At 42.3% G+C, this 18,191-nt stretch overlaps 1 pseudogene; it reads right to left on the bottom strand.

Moving 5' to 3' along the window:
- Positions 1–221: 221 nt before the first annotated feature.
- On the bottom strand, positions 222–17,467 carry LOC109439124 (E3 ubiquitin-protein ligase CHFR; annotated as a pseudogene).
- Between the last annotated feature and the right edge of the window lie 724 nt (positions 17,468–18,191).

Below are 18,191 nucleotides of genomic sequence, written 5' to 3' on the forward strand. Positions count from 1 at the left end.
TCACCTCAAAGGGATAGGATGCCGATGGCTCTTCTTCTGGCCTCGGGTGGCCCCGAGCTCAGAGGATGGTTGTGTGCAACCCACAAAGGAAAGGTCACACCAGAGTGCCTGATGCAGACACCACCAGTGTCCAGAGGGGGAACTGTAAAATGCCCTTAAAATGTTAGTATTCAGCATTTCCTGAAACATGCTGTCACCCACCCCTGTAATCCCAGGACATCTTAGTGCCTCCCCAGATGCTTATTCTTGAACCTGGTCTGTTCTCAGATATCACTGGATTTCATTGCCTGGTGGGCCTTCACTTGGGTGTGGCAGTTGTGGCCCTAGTAGCAGTCAGGACAGGATGTCACAGCCACTGGCAACTTGGAGGCAGGAATGTTCTGCTGCTACTGGTAAGTCAGCTCTGCTCTTGGAAGCTTCGCAGGTCGCAGCACGGTGTTCCATAATCCTGTAATGAGACAGCAGGAGCACACCCCTCTGCAGAGCCCTGAGGCTTTTGGTCAGCACATTCTTCCACGTCAAACACCTGGCTGCAAAGTAATTCTTGATGATGTCAGACTCATAGTTGTTGTTGCTGAGCTGGCCGTCCAGGCACCTGTCACCCAGGTTGAATTCACGGAAGGGGGCCAAGCAGATGAGGCAGTTGGTCCAGGTGCAGCCCCAGTACCGGTGGCAGAAGGGCTGCAGGCAAACGACACACTACTGGGGGGCGATGTGGGGTCCTGCTCACGCTCCACCCTCCAGTGGGGCACATGCTAGAAGCTGCAGATGCACGTGGCATGGCTTCTTTGCAGGGCACACCCACGATCCTGGGCTGTCATGATGCTGGCGGATCCCAACGGTGTGTCACCGGAGGCCTGCGGTGCTCTCTTCTTGCTGTTGGGCCCTGAGCAGGGAAAAGGCTGCCCCGCCTGTCTCTGGTACTCTGGCACTGTCTGCACATGATGTACAGCGGGTTGACATCCGAGGACTCGTTGTCCACATCTGACAGTTCCAGCAGGTCCTCGGAACCGCCCTCTCGTTGGAGAAAGACCACCTAACTGCAGGCTGCAGTGTAGCCTGAGTGATGTTGTTCCTGGAAGCCAAGCCCCACACATGTCCCTTGCGGCGACTCTTGTCTGGGTGCTAGAGCATGTACACCTCCACCAGGTTGCTGAGGATGTGGTTCCAACAGGTGTGCTCCACTGGGTTGTACAAGAGTGCATGCAGACCTGCAAGCTCACACAGTCATATAGCAGGTGCTGGGAGAGGCTGCCCATAAGCCTCTCCCCTATCGTGTCCAGCTTCACCGCCACAGCTCCGACATCCTTGAGGGCAGAGTGGGTGTCACACTGGCCTGTGACCAACAAATGCAGGTTCAGATTGGGCTCCTAGTCTCCTCTCATTCTTTTCTGAACCAGCTCTGGAGTCCTTCTGATATTGCTGTTCCGACAGAGGAGAGGGTGCTCCTGTGTGTCGGGGAGAGCTGAAGGGACGCTGAAGATTTCATGCCATGCCATGACGAACCACACCCTTTGGGGGAGACGCAGCACTCTGGAGGCAGAGCTGGAGGGAGGCGATCGCCCTGCAGTGGGCTCTGTGGAAGCAGAGGCCCAGGGGAAGAGGTCCCACGTGGATGGCATGGCTGTGGCTCCTCAAAGCATGGCTGCGTGGTGGGCGATGACGACAGGGCCTAGGATCGTCGCCTCGCCCTGCACTTGAGGTATCTTTGGTCACAAGGAACACGTTTTCTTTATTAGCTTCAGAGGAGTCTTGTGTCATGCTTCGCTTCTCTTTTAAAGACTAGTAGACATACGCGGCATCCACCATGTTCTGGCTCACTCTTTCTGTACACCAAATACCGGTAGGTGACATCCAGATCTGTAAAGGGCAGGTCTGCTGCTTAACGACCTTCAGCTTCTTAATGCCTGATCCATTGGTGCTGGCATCTCCCAGTGACATCTGGCCAGAGTTTTCATCCACTGCAATGGTCAGTGGTCTCCAGAGACTAGTTTAATGCTGGGGAAGGAAAGGTCACAACCTCCCCTCTTCTGGATGGTCCACTCGGGCTTCCCTAGGAGGACAGGCGGCGCGCTTCCTCGGTGCCGGGGCGCAGGCACCTCCCCATCGCTTCAGTGGTGTGGCTCACCTTCCGGGGATGCTCTGTCTAAGTAGCAGCCCCCAGCCAGTGACCAACCCAGACCCCGCAATGCCGCAGTCAACCAACATCGCAGATCCCTCCGCTGATCCACCAGTTAAGGTGAATTTTTTATTTTATTTTATTAGTTTCAGGTGCACAAGACAAAGCAAAACTTAGACGTTTATCATTTATAGCCCTCACATTGTGTGAACCCCCCTCCCCCCATCTACTATCCCTCTGTACGTTCCCCAAATTAATTTTCAAACCCCCATGACCATCTTGTGGTTACCGACTATTTTTCAAAACCTCTCACCTTCCCCTTATCCCGCCCCTCTAGCAACCCTCTGTTTTTCCTCCATGTTTCCAAAACTGTCTCTGATTAGTTCATTCACATATTCTTTTCTTTAGATTCCACATATAAGTGAGATCATATGGTATTTGTCTTTCTCTTTCTGACTTATTTCACTTAACATAATGTTCTCTAGGTCCATCCATGTTGTTGCAAATGGTAAGATTTCTTTCTTCTTTATGGCTGCGTAATACTCCATTGTATAAATGTACCACAGTTTCTTAATCCAGTCATCTACTGATGGGCATTTCGGTTGTTTCCAGGTCTTGGCTATTGTGTATAGTGCTGCAATAAACATAGGAGTGCATAAAGATTTTTGAATTGGAGTTTTGGATTTCTCCGGATAGATACCTAGGAGTGGGATTGCTGGATCATAAGGTAGTTCCATTTTCAGATTTTTGAGATACCTCCAAACTGTTTTCCATAGTGGCTGCACCAATCTGCATTCCCACCAACAGTGCACCAGCGTTCCCTTTTCTCCACATCCATGCCAGCACTTGTTGTTTGTTGATTTATTGATGATAGCCATCTTGACTGGGGTGAGGTGGTATCTCATTGTGGTTTTTATTTGCATTTCTCTGATGGTTAGTGAGGTTGAACATTTCTTCATATGTCTGTTTGCCATCTGTATGTCCTTTTTAGAAAAATGTCTCTTCATGTCCTCTGCCCATTTTTTAATTGGGTTGTTTGTTTTTTTGGAGTTGAGTTGAGTGAGTTTTTAATAAATTTGTGATATTAACCCCTTATCAGATATATCATTGGCAAATATCTTTTCCCATTCAGTAGGATCCCTTTTTGTTTTATTGATGGTTTCCTTTGCTGTGAAAAAACTTTTTAGTTTGATGTAATCCCATATGTTTATTTTTTCTCTTACTTCCCTTGCAGGAGGGAATATATCAGTAAAAATCTTACTCCGGGTAATGTCTGTGAAGTTTCTTCCTATATTTTCTTCTAGGAATTTTATGGTTTCAGATCTTACATTTAAATCTTTAAGCCATTTTGAATTTATTTTTGTATGTGGTGTAAGGAGGTGATCCAGCTTCATCTTTTTGCATGTGTCTGTCCAAGTTTCCCAGCACCATTTATTGAATAGACTGTCTTTACCCCACCGTACATTCTTGCTTCCATTGTCATAGATTAAATGGCCATATAGGCATGGATTTATTTCTGGACTCTCTATTCTGTTCCATTGATCTATGGGTCTGTTTTTATGCCAGTACCATGCTGTTTTGATTACTGTAGCCTTGTAGTATAATTTGAAGTCAGGTATTGTTATACCTCCCACTTTGTTCTTATTTCTCAAGATTGTTGAGGATATCCGGGGTCTTTTGTTATCCCATATAAATTTTAGGATTATATGTTCTATTTCTGTGAAAAATGTCGTTGGTAGTTTGATAGGAATTGCGTTGAATATGTATATTGCCTTAGGCAGTATGGACATTTTAACTATATTAATTCTTCCTATCCATGAACATGGTATGTGTTTCCATCTATTTGTATCTTCTTTCATTTCTTTCTTCAGTGTCTTATAATTTTCTGAGTACAGATCTTTTACTTCTTTGGTTAAATTTATTCCCAGGTATTTTATAGTCTTTGGAGCAATTGTAAATGGAATTGCTTTTTAATTTCTCCTTCTGATGTTTTATTATTGGTATATACAAATGCAACTGATTTCTGAATATTAATTTTGTATCCTGCTACTTTACTAAATTCATCTATCAGCTCTAATAGTTTCTTGGTGGAGTCTTTAGGGTTCTCTAAATATAGTATCATATCATCTGCATATAATGACAGTTTTACTTCCTCCTTACCGATTTGGATGCCTTTTATTTCTTTTTCTTGTCTGATTGCTGTGGCTAGAACTTCCAGCACTATGTTGAATAGAAGTGGAGAAAGTGGGCAACCTTGCCTTGTTCCTGATTTTAAGGGGAATGGTTTTAGCTTTTCCCCATTGAGTATGATGTTAGCTGTGGGTCTATCATATATGGCCTTTATTATGTTGAGATATGATCCCTCTATTCCCACTTTCTTAAGGGTTTTTATCATGAATGGCTGCTGAATTTTATCAAATGCTGTTTCTGCGTCAATTGATATGATCATATGATTTTTATTTTTCATTTTGTTAATGTGATGTATCACATTAATTGATTTGCGGATGTTGAACCACCCTTGCATACCAGGGATGAATCCCACTTGATCATGGTGTATGAACTTCTTAATGTATTGCTGAATTCTGTTCGCTAGTATTTTGTTGAGGATTTTTGCATCTATGTTCATTAGCGATATCGGCCTGTAGTTTTCTTGTTTTGTGGTGTCTTTGTCTGATTTTGGGATCAGGGTGTTAGTGGCTTCGTAAACAGTGTTTGGGAATCTTCCCTCCCTCTGGATTTTTTGGAAGAGTTTGAGGAGAATAGGTGACAATTTTTTTTGAACGTTCTGTAAAATTCGCATGTAAAGCCATCTGGTCCAGGGCTTTTGTTTGTTGGGAGATTGTTGATTACTGATTCAATTTCCTTGGTGGTCATCAGTCTATTCAGGTTTTCTGTCTCTTCTTGAGTTAGCCTTGGAAGGTTGTACGCCTCTAGAAAATTGTCCATTTCTTCCAGGTTGTCAAATTTGTTGGCATACAGTTGCTCATAGTAATTTCTTAAAATTTTTTGTATCTCTGCAGTGTCTGTTGTCACTTCTCATCTTTCATTACTGATTTTATTAATTTGGGTCCTCTCTCTCTTTTTTTTTAATGAGTCTGGCTAAAGGTTTGTCAATTTTGTTTATCTTCTCTGAGAACCAACTCTTGGGTTCATTGATCTTTTGTATTGTTTTTCTGGTTTCTATTTCATTTATTTCCGCTCTGATCTTTATTATCTCCTTTCTTGTACTCCCTTTGGGCTTATTTTGTTGTTCTTTTCCAGATCCCTTAAGTGTGAAGATAAACTGTTGATTAGTGATGTTTCTTGTTTCTTTAGGTAAGCCTGCAGTGCTATGAACTTCCCTCTTAGGACTGCTTTCGCGGCATCCCATAGATTTTGGGTCGTCGTACATTCATTTTCGTTTGTCTCGAGATATCTTTTGATTTCTTCCTTGATCTCCTGCTTGACCCATTCATTATTTAGTAACATATTAGTCAGCCTCCATGAATTTGTGTGTCTTCCAGTTTTTTTCCTGTAGTTCATTTCTAATTTCATAGCACTGTGGTCAGAGAAGTCAATTGGTATCATTTCAATTTTCTTAAATTTATCAAGACATGCTTTGTGGCCTAACATATGGTCTATCTTGGAGAATGTTCCATGTGCGCTTGAGAAGAACGTGTATTCTGCAGCCTTGGGGTGAAATGCTCTGAAAATATCGATTAAATCCAAGTGGTCCAATGTGTCATTTAAGGCTGTTGTTTCCGTATTAAGTTTCTGTCTGGAAGACCTGTCCCTTGTTGTCAGAGGTGTGTTGAAGTCCCCTACTATGATAGTGTTACTGTTGATCTCTGTCTTTATGTCAGTCAATATCTGTTTTATATATTTAGGTGCTCCTATGTTGGGTGCATAGATGTTTACTAGGGTTATGTCCTCTTGTCGAATTGATCCCTTTATTATTATATAGTGCCCATCTTTGTCTTTTAATATTTTCTTCATTTTAAAGTCTATTTTGTCAGAGATAAGTATTGCAACTCCAGCTTTTTCTCATTTCCATTTGCATGGAATATCTTACTCCAACCCTTCACTTTCAGCCTGTGTGTGTCTTTTGATCTGAGGTGAGTCTCTTGTATACAGCATATACAAGGGTCTTGCTTTCTTATCCACTCAGCCACCCTATGTCTCTTGATTGGAGCATTTAAACCATTTACATTTAAAGTGATTATTGATAAGTACATAGTTATTGCCATTTTTAAATTTGTGGTTAGATTGTTTTCATCTTTCTTCTATTTACAGAAGTCCTTTTAGTATTTCTTGCAATGCTGGCTTGGTGGTAATGAATTCCTTTAGCTTATTCTTTTCTGGGAAGCTCTTTATCTCTCCGTCAATTTTAAATGATAGCCTTGCTGGATAAAGCAACCTAGGTTGTAGGCCTTTGTTTTCCATCACTTTGAGTATCTCCTGCCACTCCCTCCTGGCCTTCAATGTTTCTGCAGAAAAGTCATTTGATAGTCTTATGGGAGTTCCCTTGTATGTAACCCTCTGTCTTTCTCTTGCTGCTTTTAGGATTCTCTCTTTGTCTTTAATCTTTGCCATTTTAACTATAATGTGTCTTGGAGTGGACCTGTTTGGGTTTATCCTGGTTGGAACTCTCTGCACTTCCTGGGCTTGTATGTTGGTTTCCTTCATCAGGTTAGGGAAATTTTCAGACATTATTACTTCAAATATGTTCTCAATCCCTTGTTTCTTCTCTTCACCTTCTGGTATTCCTATGATGCATGTTGTTGCGCTTGATGTTATCCCATAGGTCTCTTAAACCATCTTCATTGTTTTTTATTCTTTTTTCTTTCTGTTGTTCTGTTTGGGTGATCTCTGCTAACTTGTCTTCTAAGTCGCTGATTCGATCCTCTGCTTCATCTAACCTGCTGTTAATTCCTTCAAGTGAGTTCTTTATTTCGGTAACTGTGTTCTTTAGTTCTAACTGGTTGTTCGTTATGATTTCTACATCCTTCTTGATGTCCTCTCTAAGCTCCTTAAACATTCTTATCATCAGTATTCTGAACTCTGTCTCTGATAGTTTGGTTACCTCTGCTTCATTTAGTTCCATTTCTGGAGGTTTCTTCTGTTCTTTTATTTGGGATATGTTTCTTTTTTTCCTCATTCTGGCTGACTCTCTGAGTTTGCTTCGATGTATTAGGTAGATGCCCTGGAGTTCTTAGTTCTTGCTGGATTAGTATGTAATAAATGTCCTTTATATTTGACTTGCACTACTTCGTTCTTCTCCCCTGCGTGTGCTCCAAAAGTGACTCTTGTGTTGTGTATATTGTCCTATTAAAGAAGATCCTTAATTGCTTTTTGCTTGTGAGTAGGTGGGGTTAACTCCTAGGCTGACTAGTTGTGAGACTTGGCTCTGCCCACGCAGGGTGTTCTGCTGCGTGAGGGTTGACCACTTAGATGTGGTCTGGCCTCTATGTGCCTGTAAAGAATCCCCCCTGGGTGTGTCACTTGTAGGTCAAACCCGGTAGTACTCTGGCTTGGTCTGGAGTTGGCCACTGGGTATGTTGAATCTTGTGCCTCTTAAGCTGGGCACTGGTAGGGCAATTACAGAACAAAGCAAATCACCAAGCACAACAATAACAACAAGGAAAAAGTCAAATACATTCACATGTAAAAAAAACAATTGACAACCCCCAGTCGACACAGGCAAAGATGTCAAAAATATAAAGACAAATCAAAACAGAACAAAAAAACAGCGCCAGTTGTGGCTTAAGCCCACCAAGTAATCTCCAGGTTGTTCTCTGCTGTAGCACAGAGTCCCCTGCGTATTGTGCAGGTAGAGCCGGTCACCTGGTGCCCAGAGTGACATTGGGGCTGCAGCTTTAGATGCGTGGGGCTGAGGGGTCTGGACAGTAGTTTTTACAAAGCCAGTGCAGTTTCTGCCCTTGCCTGCCCATATGCACATATGCACACTGAGAGTAGCACCACCAGCCCGGTGTCCAGTTCTCCTGAGTCTTAGGGCACCTCTTCCCTGTGTGTGTGTGTGGCGGGCAGGAGATTCCTCAGCTGCTGAAAGCTTAGAGCTGCGTCTGCCACTTACTGCTGATCCCTGGGAGTGCCTCCCCCGATGTAATTGCCCCGCCCCAAGCAGGCCAGAAAGGGTGGGGGCTGGGGATGGAGGAGTCTCCTCTCTCCTAGGCCAGCGCAAACCACACTCTTCTCAGCCTCTTCCCTGGGCCTGAGCCGCCGGCCAGTCTTCCCAGGGCCCAAACACCAAGGCTCCTCTGTAATCTGACACTGCTCTTCAGATCAGGAGCCAGTTCAAGTCACTGGAAGGGTGGGGGTAGGACTGGAAGAGCGGGGGGGAGGGGCCCAGGTGTGGAATTTGTGTCCTTTGTCCGGACTGAGGCCCAACTGGCGGTATCAGCTGAGGCTAATTGCCTCAAATGCCAGACATGCTGCCTCTGCGGGGGGAGAGGTCCGCTGTGGGACGCAGAGGAAAGAGTCCGCCACCTGGCTTTTGCGTTCTCTCTCTTGTCCTGGGAACCCCCGCGTCTCTGCAGCTGGGGATGTGGTTGCCCCGCCCTCGGCTGGCCAGAAAGGGTGGGGGCTGGGGATGGAAGGAGGGGTCTTCTCTTTCCCAGCCCCGCTGTCTTACACTCTTCCCGCAGGCCAGAAAAGGCGGTTGTTAGGGACGGCAGACTCCCCCCTCTCCCAGTCCAGCTCCCAGCCTCCTCCCTGCGCCAGAGCCGCCCGCCCGCCCTCCCGGAGCTGGGGCACCAAGGCTCCTCCGTAATCCGCCACTGCTCCTTAGTGCAGGGGCTAGATCAAGTCTCTAGAAAGGCGGGGGTAGGGTCGGAAGAGCGGGGGGAGGCGCCCAGGCACGGAGTCTGTGTCCCTTGTCCGGCCCAAGGCCCAACTGAGGTTATTAGCTGAAGTTATTGCCTCAAATGCTGGATATGCTGCCCCTGCGGCGGGGGAGGTCCGCCGCGGGACGCAGGGCAAAGCGCCCACCTCCTGGCTTCCGTGCTCTCCTCCGTCCTGGGATAGCCTGCGTATCTGTAGCCGTGGGCGTGGGCTGGATTTTCACAGGCACAGGTGCAGAGCAGATTTCCACAACCCAAGGGTGGGGGCCGAATTTCTACAGTCACAGGTGTGGACCGCGATTCCAACCTGCGTCCCCACCGCCGCTGCAGGTGCGGCGTGTCTCCGCTCCGCTCCCTTCCTTCTTCCCCTGCTCGCCCAAGTTTTTCCCCACCTGCAAGTAATCCCTGAGCGAGTCTCTTCGCTGTTCTGCGTGATGAGCAGAGAGTCCTTTGATGGGTTATAAGCTTCCCGTTTCTGATAAGATCGGACGGAGAACTCAAAAAGTGCGCCCCGCTGCCGCCATTCCTGTGACATCCCAGGTGAAATTTTTAATAATACCTTACATTAATTAGTGCTGTTATTAAATAAAGCTATAGTAAGTCTTATAATAGATCTTCTCAGGGCCTCTTACTCCTGTGCCTGGGTCAGACGTATTGGCCAATGCCTCCTGCACAGTGAACACTCACAGCTGCTGACAGCTCTCCAGTGTTTTCACAACAGAGTCAGGGCAGTGCGCTGCTTAGGACACAGGTGGTGTGACCAACCTGGGCAAATATCAGCGCTGTCATTTATCTGCTCTAGTGACCTTGGGCAAGTTGTGTGCATTGTGACAAAAGTCCTTGAGTTCTTGGCATTAACGGATAAGATTTATGCAAGAAAGACTAAAGGGTAATTTTATTAATGCACACACACTGAAAGAAAGGGCCTTAGCTTTATACCCGGCCCCCAAAATTGGCAAATTGTCATAAATGTTTACGTTGAAAACATAATTTTCAGTTATATATGTATAATTTTCAATGATTCTCCACTTTAATAAGTTGTTTTCAATTAACAAATTAAATACTCTCAGTTTTATCAAATAAAAATATTTCTATAAGTATTTTTGTATTTATTTTATATTGTTATTTTTTAACTTAATTGTAAGTGCTTTTTTTAGAAACAATAATCATCTACAAACAGCGATGTTCTGGTAAATGTTTAAAAACTGGATTTGGAAAAATCTATGCATATATATATGCACCTAAGCTTATAAATTTTACTGATATAAAATACTATAACACATAATTTAAAAAAATAAAATTTACTGTAATTTTTATTGAAAGTCCCATATAACCAATTGATTTTCAAAGAATCTTTTTATTGATTTTTGTGAAATATTGTATTTGTAGCCAACCTACAGTTGCAATTCCACCATGAATTGAAAATCGGAGTTGTAACCCAATTTAATTTCTTCAATACACCTATTATTATTATTAAATTGGGTGTGTGAACTATAATTAAACTCTTTCTCACTCCTGGATCAAGAGCAGGCCAAGCACATTAATCTGTAACACACAGACCTTCACCACAGCCAGGAGGTTGTCCAGTGTTGTCTGATGTTGCAGTACATTCATCCCTTTTGTTTCTTTTATTTCAGAATGAGTTGTTGAAACATTCAATAGGACAGAGGTACTCAGTAGCAGTTAAGACACTGTTCACATGAATCACCCAACTGTAGTGTAGGCAATTAACATTTATTTATTATTTTCATCTTCTCATTTTTCCATATAATTTTTAAATTTCTCATATACATGTACAACTTTTCCAATGTGATTTTTTTATTAGCTTCCAGTGTACAAAACAATGCAATAGTTAGACATTTCACCCCTTGCAAAGTGATAACCTCCTGCCCCCAATCTATTGCCCCTCTGACATCGTATGTATCTATTACAATTCCATTGATTCTATTCCCTAATCTGTACTCCATATCTTGTGACTATATATATTAAATTATAGTTGACATACAATTTGGAAATAATCAAAATTCCCACTGGTAGACGAATGAATTAAGAAACTGTGGTACATTTATACAATGGAGTATTACTCGTCTATAAAGAAGAATAAAATCTTACCATTTGCAATTATATGGATGGACCTAGAGAACATCATGCTAAGTGAAATAAGTCAGTTGGAGAAAGACAAATACCATATGATCTCATTTAAATGTGGAATCCAATGTGATTTTTACAAAGCTAATTTATCATGCTATACTTGTTTTGTGTATATTCCCTCAACCAGTATATATATATGTGTGTGTATATATATATATATATATATATATATATATATATATATATATATATATATCAGATCACATGAAGTAAAGAATAAAATCAATGATTTGGAAGACAGTTGGTGGTGGAAAATAACCAATCTAAACACAAAAAGAAGAAATTGATTTTTAAAAAATGAGAATAATTTAAGGGACCTCTGGGAGAAAAACATGAAGTATACAAACATATATATATATATATATATATATAGAGAGAGAGAGAGAGAGAGAGAGAGAGAGAGAGAAACTGACAAGTTCACGAACTTGTTGCAATAATGTTGCTAACCTTTTTTGATATCAGAGGGATTATTCATTATGAATTTGTAACAGTTGGACAAACACTTAACAAAGTTTACTATTTGGAAGTGCTAAAAAGACTGCGTGAAAAACTTAGACGACCTGAAATTTTCGCCAACAATTCATGGCTCTTGCATCATGAAAATGCACCAGCCCACACGGCACTGTCTGTGAGGAAGTTTTTAGCCAGTAAACAAATAACTGTATTAGAACACCCTCCCTACTCACCTGATCTGGCCCCCAATGACTGTTTCATTACCTGAAAATAAAGGAAATATTGAAAGGAAGACATTTGAATGACATTCAGGACATCAAGGATAATACGAGGACAGCTCTGATAGCCATTCCAGAAAGAGTTTCAAAATTGCTTTGAAGGGTGGACGAGGCACTGGCGTTGGTGCATAGCTTCCCAAGGGCAGTACTTCAAAGGGCCCTAAGTGATATTCAGCAATGAGTTATGTAGCACTTTTTCTAGGATGTGTTCACGAACGTAATTGTCAGACCTTACATGTAGTTATTGTCTTTTTATTATTCATATTTACATTCTTTTTTCTTCTCCTTAAGGAAGGCCCTTTAACATTTCTTGTAATACTTGTTTGGTGGGGATGAATTTTTTTTTCCAGCTTTTTCTTGTCTGGGGAGCTCTTTATGTCTACTTCAATTCTAAATGACAGCCTTGCTAGGTAGAGTAATCTTGGCTGTAGGTCCTAACTCTTCTTCATCACTGAATATTTCCTGTCTATTTCTTCTGATCTGCTAAGTTTCTGTTGAAAAATCAGCTTACAATCTTATAGGAGATCCCTTGTAGTTAACTAACAGTTTTTCTCTTGTTGACTTCAAGATTCTTAGTTTGTCTTTAATGTTTGGCATTTTAATTATGATATGTCTTGATGTGGGCCTGTTTGGGTTAATTTTGGGAGGGACCCTCTGTTCTTTGTAGACTACTTTGTCTATTCCTTTGCCAAGTTAGGGAATATTTCAGTTATTATTTTATCAAATAGGTTTTTAACCCTTTGCTCTCCTTTTCTTTTTTTGTACTCCTATAATGTGAATGTTGGTATACTTGATGTTTTTCTCCCAGAGTTCCCTTAAATTATTCTCATTTTTAAAAAATAATTTCTTCTTTTTGTGTTTAGATAGGGCATTTTCCACCACCAGGTGTCTTCCAAATCATTTATTTTATTCTCTGGTTCATGTGATCTGCTGTTAATTCCTTCTAGTACATTGTTCATTTCAGTTATTGTACTCTTAATTTCTGACTGGTTCTTTCTTATGGTTCCTATGTCTTTCTTTATGCTTACTAATTTTTGTTGTTGTTGAAGTTCCCACCAAAGTGATCTATCCTTCCAAGTTTGTTGAGCATTTTTATAATCAATGTTTTGATATCTGTATGTGTTAGATTGCTTGCCTCTATTTCATTTAGTTCTTTTTCCGGATTTTTCTCCTGTTCTTTCCTTTGAGACATGTTTCTTTTCTTCTTCATTTTGGTTGCTTCCCTGTGGTTGTTTCTATGTATTATGTAAATCTGCAACATCTCCCTGCCTTGGCAAGATGGCCTTATATAGTAGGTATCCTGTGGGACACAGTGGCAAGTCTCCCTGGTCACCTCAGTGTGACCTCCATGTGTGGTCCTCCATGAATGTCCCTTGTATGGATTGTGTGTGCCCTCCTGTTACAGTTGAGCGTTGATTGCTGTTTGCTCATGAGTGGGTGAGGTTCACTCTCAAGATGACGCCCTGTGAGGATTGACCATGACCAAAGTAGGGGTTGACCCCATGGAGCAGGATGCACCCCAGAGTGACTCTGGTGCCTGAGGAGGTGACACTTAGGTGTGCTATTTGCAAATATAACCAGGTGGTGTTCTGTTGTGATCTGAGGCCACCCACCGGGTGTGTTGGTTCTGGGGCCTCTTGGGTGGGGCTCTGGTGCAAGCCAAGGTTAGCTGTTGCTTATGCCCTGCCCAGAGACACCTGGTAGGAGCTACAAAGTGATTCATGGTTGGCAGCTGTCTGTGCTGGCCCCTGAGGCATGTGGGGATGTCATGTTGCGACCAGAGGCCAGTTTCCACCTATGCCAGGCCTGGGTCCACTCATCAAAAGTAGCAGGGAACACTGAGGTCAGCCATCACCTGCCTGGGACCTGCAGACCTTGGAGAGATTTTAGGAAAACTTGCAGGCTGGGTCAAGGCTGCCCATGAGTCACAGCCACTGAAAGATCCAAAGGCAGTGTGCAAGTTGGGTGGAGAGGGGTCTTAGGGAATCCCCAGAATGGGGCAGGTGTGTTCACCAGGTTAATGCTGATTCAGAGTTGGCACCTGCTTGCCTCTGCAGGCTGGGTGAAGGGAGGGCTCAAGACGGGGACAATGACAGCCCTCACTCCAAGCCACACAATTCAGTTTTTCCCCATATGTCTCTGGTGCTGTTCCAGCTGCTGTCCCTTTGCTGGAATTCAGGGTGAGTGCCCATGAATGATTGATTCTGTGCACAGGCCCTTTCAGAGTTTGCCTGGGTTTCCAGCATCTTCTGTCTCACCAGGTCAGGACAGAATTGCTGCAGATCTTCACAGCCTGCTGCTGTGGGGACTACTCTTCCTGGCACTACATCTCTTGGGCTAGGGAGCCCGGTTTGGAGCTAAGACTCCTTGCTCCCTGGTGGGGACCTCTGCAGCCAAGATATTCCTCCTGATTCTCAACCACCACATGTGGGTGTGGGACCAGCCTGTTTCTCATTTTCTCCTTTCCTACTGGTCTGGATGTGGTCTCTTCTTTATATCTTTAGTTATAGGAATTTCATTCATCTAGTCTTCAGGTGGTTCTCCAGGTTTATTGCTCTATAATTTAGTAGTAATTTTGATGTGGTCATGGGAGGAGGTGAGTACAGCACTTCTCTATTCTACTGGTTTGACAGGAACTGTTTTTGCATTGAAATTTTATAATTCACCCCTAAGAGTTCTACCTAATACAGTGTATACTCCCAGATGTCTACCATCTTAAGCAAATTCCTGTCCCATAATAAATTGAGATTTTAGAGCATGCCATAATTAAATGTGCTTTGTGTAAAATTATGTTACACCAAAGGGCCCCATTGATCAAATGTATTTGAGTAATACTTCAAATGATGTCTTTCTCTTGGAAATGCATTTCACACATCAGCATATTTAAGAACCTGAGATGTTCTGAAGTAGATAAACAATTTATGTTTTGTAACCCAGCATTTCCCTATCGTATTTTATCATAGCGACTTTGTATGTGTGTGTGGGAAGAGGCCTATATTTTTTTTAACAGCTGATCTCTATCTCTCTTTTTGATAGCAATTTTGGCAGTTGGCCTCAGAGTCTCCAGTAGGATGAAGGTGCTCTTGCACTGGCTCTCTGTAAACCTGCAGAGAAAAGCACACAGACATGAGGGCCATTGTTTTTCATCAAAGAACAAATAGGAGGTTAGGAAGAAGAGTGACCAGACACACATTTTCTCTTCCTCACATTCTTGTTGGTATAAGACCAATTATCTGCTTCCCATACACTCTGATTCCCTCAGCTACTTTTAAAACAAATTAGAAAATAATTCTGATAGGAAACAAACATTCATTTCTCCCACTCCAGTGTGGTCAGGGTCTCATAGAAAGTCTGCCGTGGCTGGATTCCTGAGTGGTGGTCTCTAACCTTCACCCAGCTTTGACAGGTACCCCAGGCCTCAAGGGCTATTTTCAAGTAGTGAGGTTCCCTCTACACCTCTCCAACTTGGACCTCCACTAAGCTCCAAGGGTTGGCACTCCTATTCAACTTTTCTGTTTAACTAAGCTTCATTAAGTAGGCACTTTTATTGCTACTGCCTCCCACCTTGGCAGCTGCAGCACTGGACACCAAAAACTGACCAGAGCCCACCTATTACCAAACCCTCATGATATGCCTTGGCACCATGGGGAAAGATAACCCCTCTACCTTTCATTTTGTGGCTTTATTCCCTTTCAAATGGATCCCACAACATCACTACATTCAGCACATCTCTTAAAGAGATTGCAGTAAAATAACTCAGAAAAATAATTTTGGTCCCAGATTTTGTTAGAATGAAGAGATGAGTCTTGTGGAGTTATGTTATGATTAGAAGATAAATTCAAACATCTAAAGCAGACCTGTATGCATGAGGCCCCCGTGTGGCAGCAATACCTTCCTATTGGGGCCCAGTGTTCCTGACTCTGTCTTGCCTCACTTTGAGTTCTCCAAAGATGCTCCTCAGTCCCCATAAAAATGGGTTTCTGGAGCTTTCACCTCCCTGCCTAGATATGTTTGATGTTTGTAATCAGGCCAGAACACCTACTGCAAGGTCATTAACATAAAACAACAAAGACAGCAAAGAAAAATATCAATGATATTTCAACATCTTCAGTGACTGGTAGACATAGATACGTGCAGTTACCATTACCTTCTTCCATGTCAAGGGTTGGAAAATATTTTTCATAAAAATGGCAGATAGCAAATATTTTAAGCTTTACAAGCCAGATGGTCTGTGTCAGAACTACTCAACTCTGCTGTTATAACTGCAAATCAGCCACAGACAATAAGTAAATGAATGAGCAAGTATGTGTTCCAAAAAAAACTTTATTTACAAAAAAACAGCGGACAAGGCTGGATTTGTTCTGTGGGCTGTAGTTTGCCAACCTCTGTCCTATGTGATTGAAATATTTCAAGATCAACTTTCTTTGAAGTATTAACAAAATTCTTGTAATTCATTTTCTTGATTGCTGTTGCTCTTGGTCTTCCATTAAAATGCTCAGTGCTTTATAATTAGGAGCTGTTGAAACATGCCTTTAAGGTCTCACACTGCAGTTAATTCAGAAGCCTGAGATATAAACTGTCTGGGAAATGTTTATTTAACTCAGTCATATTGCCAGAGCTGAGTAGGTATTTCTCAATGTCTCTCCCAAATACAAAAGATAAACACAGCCTTTCTCCACTTCCTGCACACACAAGAAGGTAGCAGAGGCACCTGATTCCTTCAGTTCTTCCATGTCTATCAGTTCTTTCACCCCCACACATCCCTGAGAACAGTTGTAAGGACCAAGTTTGTTTTGTGTCTGCTTCTTGTAGCTGAGCCAAGACTGCACTATAAAAACTTCTGTGCTCACTTTGCCTTCGGCTCTATCTTCTTTTCTCTTCCCTCCCCTTAGTTCTACCATTTTCTAATTATCCCTTAGATAAGTGGATAAAAATCTGTAAATATTTAAACTTATCTTAGTGAAGAAAAATACATGAAGTTAAAGCAGTACACTATAGTTTCTTATAAGAGGATCTCAAGTTTGAGAAATATTTCATTTTCCACTTCATAAGTGAGTTAGACATCCTTGCAATCGTTGCAACAAACAAGTATAGAACACCTAGTATGCATCAGGTCTATGTTAGGCATTTCACATAGGTTATCGCATTTAGACACCCTTAGATTTAGCTACCTAATAAACCACTCAAAGCTTAGTGAATCAGAGCAACAAACATTATGTTCATGATTTTACACACTATTAAAAGACAAAAATGGGCTTGCATACAAACATATCCCACTGGTAACTCAGCTAGTGAAACCACAAGAAGGAGATTTAAAAATAAAACCTATGAACAGGAAACCAAGAATGTAATTGAGAAATTATGCTAACTAGTATTTTTACAGTTTTCCCAAATATCCATTGAAAAGAAGAGAATTCAGGCTGGAAGGGTATAAAAACATCCCTGAAAGCTCACATTGCAATTCTATAGGTTCCTCTAATCTGGGGTCTCAGCTAAGCTGGCTGCCCCACTCTTTCCACAGGGTCTTCACCCTGTACATGCCAGCCTGGACTTCCTCACCTGGTGACAGAAGGATCCTGACACAAAAGAGCAAGCTCCAGTTCACAGGCACTTTCTACCCTCTGCATCACACTTCATTTTTTAACTTGACCCATTGGTCAAAGCAAGTCACTGGCCAAAGGATAGAAAAATAGACTTCACTTCTTGTGGTCAAAGTCATACTGCAAGGTGACATGCATACAGGGAAGCATGAATGTATTGGAAACATTATCATAACAATCTACCTCAGACAACTAGATTTTTTCTGCAAACCACTAAATGCATACCCAACCCTCCTAAAAGAGAATGAGAAAATGCATTGCTGGCACTATAGCCCTCATTTCAATGGACAGTAGCAAACAAGAAGGCCAGCTGCTGCACTGCCAGGTGTGGGTGATGTAACCCACAGTCCATATGAAATGGCTCTGTAAATTATACATGGGTGGAATTATGGCTTTTTACCTAATATAGCTATTCCATTGGGGAAAAATGAATAAAAAGCATTAGAAAAAACATATTATTCCTTGCACTTACAGTGAGCCTCAGAATGATCCTGGGTTTAAGAGGTGAACCTATTATTTGAAGAATGTCTTTTCTTCCTTCTAGATGTTAGTTTAAAAAAGAGAAAAAATTATCCTTGTCTCTGTGCCCAATGAAAATCAGCACACCACGTAGCCAGGTACACTGGCTATGTGGAACAAATACACATAAGTTGTAAAGATAGTGTAGTAAATGCAAAGCCATTATTCCTCAGTGAATTTTTAGCACACATATTGCATCCAACAGAACATAAAAACCAATAAAGGAATAAGA

This window comes from Rhinolophus sinicus, linkage group LG09 (assembly GCF_036562045.2).
Source record: "Rhinolophus sinicus isolate RSC01 linkage group LG09, ASM3656204v1, whole genome shotgun sequence".
Taxonomy (NCBI): domain Eukaryota; kingdom Metazoa; phylum Chordata; class Mammalia; order Chiroptera; family Rhinolophidae; genus Rhinolophus; species Rhinolophus sinicus.